We start from the raw sequence: 5,558 nt of genomic DNA on the forward strand, positions 1-5,558 counted from the left end.
TATTTTACGGAGTTTTTTAGTGTTTTTATTAGTGACTAGAATGTTCGTAATGTTTATATTAGTAGTAGTTTTTTAGAGAGTAACTATATTTTTTAAAAGGTTACTTTTTGTTTAAAACAGAAACTATATTTTTAAAATAGTTACTATCTTTTTTAGAAAGTTATTATAACTTTATAACAGTAAATATTTACTATCTTTTTTAGAAAGCTATTATAAGTTTATAACAGTAACTATGTGTTATAAATATTTACTATCTTTTTTAGAAAGCTATTATAAGTTTATAACAGTAACTATGTGTTATAAATAGTTACTATATTTTTTAGAAAGTTATTATAACTTTAAAACAGTAACTATCACTACTAGAAATGATGCCTACAACGACCACTAAATAACGACCAACAACATAAATACGTCGTTAAAGAAGTTAAAAGGTAAATCTAGTCAAAAGGAGCGCATATCCTGTTAGATGATTTAAATTAAAAAAAAACCAGATTTTTCAATTTTTTTTGTCGTCGTTAATGTGCAAAGCGGTTTTAAATAAACTCTCCAAAACCTTGTGAAGTTTTCCTGGCTTGAATCCCTAATTAAAAAAATCCCTAATTTTGGATTGCATTTCCCAAAAATTCAGCCTAGATAATCAATCAATTACTCAATCAGCAATCAAAAAGAATTTCGCAGGAAATGGGGGTAGATTACTACAACATTTGGAAAGTGAATCGAAATGCAAGCGAAGATGACCTCCGGAAATCATATCGTCGATTAGCAATGACATGGCACCCAGATAAGAACCCTAACAACAAGCGTGAAGCTGAAGCTAAATTCAAGCAGATTTTTGAAGCGTACGATGTTCTCAGCGATCCTCAGAAGCGTCAGATCTACGATCTTTACGGCGAAGAATTTCTCAAATCAGGGCAATTCCCTCCTCCGCCTTCCGCCTCTCATGGTGGCGCTTCGGCCTCGCACCACCGTCAGCGCAATCATCATAGTGGAAACCCTAACCCTAATTTCTCGTCATTTTGGTTTAATCCCCGAGACACGGATGATATTTATGCGGAATTGTTTGGGGAAGGAGGGGGTGGTGGGAGAGCTACTAGTAATTAAAAAATAAACACTCTACCAAACCTAGGTCAGACAAAAAACCCCTAGAATGTTTCCTCTTCTCAAGTTCCAGTTATGGCGATCCATAGGCAATACTGGGAAACTCCTTTATATACTCTGAATTAGCATATGGTTTTAAGTAGTCATGAAATTAACAAGATTTGCTTGATCTTAATCATTAGTCTGTATGTTGTTCTCTTACAGGAAATTGGCGCCTCTGCAACAATTGACAATCGGCTTAGCTATAGCGGCACCGGCACCACGGCGGTATGACCCATTAGCACTGTCGCTAAGAAGACCAAGGTCTGAATAAGCATATGTTTGAATCACGCTTTTTGAAATTGTAGTTTTCAGAATTCTTAACTATGTTTCATCTAATTGGTGTATTACAGTTCAATTATTGTCAAATAGTTCAATTATTTTAGAAACAATTATGATAAATTTTATTAATATGATCAATATTCTGTGATTATCCTATATATGAAATTAACAATGTTTTATTTTTTAAAAAATTTTCTTTTCATCGTCCTTGATTGTTTTGATGGATTATGTTAGGTTAAATCTGTATATTTCTATTTTTTCATGTTCTCAGATTGGAGGTTTGGGCTTTTTTAGCAAAATTTCGAGGCTTGAAGGTAGGATTCTCTCAATCGGGAAGTTAATCGTTCTGGTATATTGATCTTACCCTTTGTTTTACTGAATTGACTTGTGTATTGATCCCAATTTGAGTTTTTTTTATTCTTCATTGGCTCAAGAGTTCAGAAACAGAAAATCAGGACCGAGTTAGGCAAACCGTAGCTATAGATGTCAGGTCATTGGTTTTGGTTAGCATGAATTATTGCGTATGATTGTATGAAGCTCAAATTTGGACGAGATCACGTCAATGCGTTAAACATTGGATCCCACATGAATCAAAATCCTTCCTCTACTTGATTTACTTGTTGATCTTGCCAGAATTGGTGATCTGATAGTCTTCCACTCTTTCTTTTCATTACACTTTGCATACTTATTTTTGAATTTGGTCAACTACTATACGCTTCACAGAATGAATCCCTTGATACTATTACAATGCTGGCTTCAAGTACTAAACAATGGATAATTGAAGCCTTTCTTAAAATACATTAAGGGTACAAATTTCCTTAAACTAACTGCTTCACTCATGGTTTCTTAGAACAAGCTGTTAGTTGTTCCCGTCTTCAGGGGGGCTAGAGAAAACCCAAATTATGCAGTATATAAGGGGGGTGGAGTTAACACAACAATTAGATAAGTTGTTGGTTCCGTCTTCTTAGGTGGTGCTAGAGGTTTATTGGGTGAGTTAACGCAACAGTTGGTTTGCCGTCTGGGGGGCCTCTTGAATTTGATCCGTTGAAGTGCATGACAAGTAGTATCTGTGAGACTGTGAGTTTGATTTGCTATAAGATTCTAATTTCCTTTTCTTGAATGGAGTAGAGAAAGTCGTAGAAAGGCACTTCGACATCTTGCTGTTGACTTTCTTGGTGTGGAGATCCAGACTGGAGAGCATTGTCCTGTGAGTATCTTAACCTGATGCATTCATGCATCAATTCTTATTTTATATACTTTCCCTTGATTGTAGCGATTAGGAACTAGGGAGTCAACACTCAATGGATATAGTTTTTCGTGTTTCTGTTGAGAAAAGGATTATGCATATCTAAAGATGATACTCTTGCTACTCTCTCTCTTGTTAAGATATGCATCGCAAATTCATTGATCTGTTGGGTGGCTCTGTTCTGGACGGAAACTAGCACTCACTAGTTACACTACCTTCATGCTTTTTATTTTAGTGTAGGTGACTTGTTCTTTACTTGAGATGTGTTATGTATCTTACGGTTCTACAACAGTGTTAGAATCTCTTCCTGTATTACCCTGTGGAGACTCAGATTCTGGTCTTTATTTATATAGGATTCTAACGGCCTGACGGCCTGAATTAAGTTTATAAAGTCACTTGAATCAATTCTTGCAGCTGAAAAGGCTTTGGCTAAAATTTTGGTTGATATGATTCTTGGAAACTTTGTAATGTACTTTTGGGCTCTCATTATTTGGTTTTTATCTCCATGAGCTCGTGAGCTGTTTATTCAGTCAAGCTATCAAACATTCAAACTACTATAACTTTAGTAGAAGTTAGAACATATAAAATGTGCTTTTGCATAGGTCAGATTGGCTCTTCTGAGTTCTGACCACGAGGGCTCTTCCGAAGTTCAAGGGAAGAATCTGTAGACATATAGGCTTATGACTTATGAGCCTAATATGGCTAGCAACCTTGCGAGTCGTGTGGGTTTTTGTTGACTGGAGTTTTATTTCTCAATCACATGTCTGTCTCCCTTTCACCCTTGGGTTTCCCCTTACGGTTTTCTACACTTGATATATGTCAACCTAGTGCATAGGGATAAGTCAGATAACAACATTGATAGGCTTGATGGAACTGGAAGGGACTGATGGTTCATGGCTCTGAATTTGGCTTGTGAGAAAGCAGAATGTCAAGGCTTTGTAGCCTTGAGATTCAGCCAAGTAATGCCCTCTTAAAGGTTTATGAAAAAAATGATGATTGTTTGTGTTGGAGTGTCGATTATTAGACCGAAATATTTATGTTATATTGCAATAGTTATTAACATAAGCCATCTGACATTAGCAAAAAATTGTCCCTTGAGGCTTGGATAGTAATCAATTGCCAGTATGTTGCTATAACCTGCGACTTTGCGAGACTATATAGGGATGACACTTCTTGTGCATTGATTTTGCTGATTTTGTCATTAGTTTGAATAAATTGTTTACAAGTTGCAGGAGTAATGGTAACTTATAAAAGCGTGATGGTTATGTGAAGTACTGGATTTTACTTTTTATTCTTAACTTTAGTTTGGTCATAAGATAAGTTTTAAATATTGTACTGTGATTTCAGTGTTTGTGATGTTAATAAGCGGCTTTACATTGATTTTTATTTGTACAGGAGTAATTGAGAGCATATGCAGAAGTTCAGGTATATACCTCATTTTATTTTACGTGTTAAGGATTGCCCTTATGTATATGCAGATACCATTTCTAAATTTCATAGTTAGGAAGGGGATTTGGTGACGCACATATATAGTTGTGTGTGCCTTGTTTGGTGACGCACATATTGACCTGGGTTATTTGCTGAAAGTTCGCTTCCTTAAATTCTCATAACATGGAGAGAGAGTGTGCTAGGCATTACGTTGCATGTGAATTAAAAACCTTTTCTACTGTATTTCTATCTAGCTTGAGCATTGAAAGATAGAAATCCCTGAATGTATCTATTTAGCTTACAGGGAGATTTTCAACATACAACTCTTGATTGCTGCAAATATTAATCAGTGTTTCAACTAACTAAAACCAGCCTTTTTAAAATCAGCAGCACATTAACGCAGAAATTTCAGTTGCCCTTAACTACAACACACACGACACAAATTAGCAGCAGCAGAGCAGCGGAAACAAATCAACTTTTCATGAATCTGATGCTGATGTTACTAAATCAGGGGTTGTTTTTAAACTGATGCTGCTGCAGTTTACACTCCAATTTTTTTTTCTTCTCCTACATAATGCAGAATCTGTCTTAATGTTCCTCTAAACTTCCTCTAGTTTTAAGCTTATTTCTTGAGAGTCAATTAAAAGATCAGAACTTTAACAGTTGGTCTTAGTTTTTAAGCTTCTCATGTATGATATTAATTTTTTCATGGTTATATATGTTGCAAAAGGAACTTCAGAAAATAATTGAAGAACGAACATTTTTCCATGTCTAGGTAACTTTTCTTCTTCTATATCCTTTTCGGTTTTATGTTTACTTTCCCTTCCCATGATATTTAACTTTTTCTTCTTCTTTATATAGGCAGCACAAAAGGTGCTTAAGTCGAAGTCTCGTAATCAAGTTGTGGACTTGAGGGTTTAGGGAGGTACTTCAATCTAAGTTGAATGAAGCAAACGAACAAAATCAGGTGCTTACCAATCGCGTGGATACGGTACATGAAGAAAACAATGCACTTAAGAGCCGCTTGAGTTCAGTTGAAGATGAACTTAAATCATTTAAAGACGTGTTACTACAACGGCTCGAGGCTCCAAGAGAGGACACTTAATCTATTTAGATTTTATTTTGTTATTTTAGATTGAACATGAGTTATTTATTTATTAGTTTTTTTAGAATTTAAAGACAAGGGGATGTGATTGTTGGGCTTACATAACTTGAAGTTGTATTGTCAATTATTTTTTGAGTAATGAAATTTTCATTTGTTATAATTGATTGATTTATGGTTTTGTTTATTGTTTCATAGTGAACATGTAGGCGTTTTGAAGAATTTAAATAATGTTACTATGATTTGCAATATTAAATACATAATATATCGTAGGTATTGCCATGATTCATTTTTTTTAACCGTTGGAGTGACGTTTTACGAAGGTATTTTCGGTCGTTATTGCTCAATTGTTCATTGTGAATA

The 5,558-nt window shown here is 34.9% G+C and overlaps 1 long non-coding RNA gene across 2 annotated transcripts; it reads left to right on the forward strand.

Annotated features, from left to right (window-relative positions):
* Positions 1-1,096: 1,096 nt before the first annotated feature.
* On the forward strand, positions 1,097-5,358 carry LOC130460017 (uncharacterized). Of its 2 annotated transcripts, none has more exons than XR_008919824.1 (6): positions 1,097-1,401; positions 1,691-1,768; positions 2,548-2,626; positions 4,061-4,090; positions 4,824-4,868; positions 4,955-5,358. It is a non-coding gene; the product is annotated as an uncharacterized lncRNA (long non-coding RNA). The 2 variants fall into 2 exon arrangements; XR_008919823.1 differs by having other exon boundaries at positions 1,691-1,733.
* Positions 5,359-5,558: the final 200 nt, after the last annotated feature.

The sequence above is a fragment of the Spinacia oleracea genome, chromosome 4 (genome assembly GCF_020520425.1).
Source record: "Spinacia oleracea cultivar Varoflay chromosome 4, BTI_SOV_V1, whole genome shotgun sequence".
In the NCBI taxonomy this organism is placed as follows: Eukaryota; Viridiplantae; Streptophyta; class Magnoliopsida; order Caryophyllales; family Amaranthaceae; genus Spinacia; species Spinacia oleracea.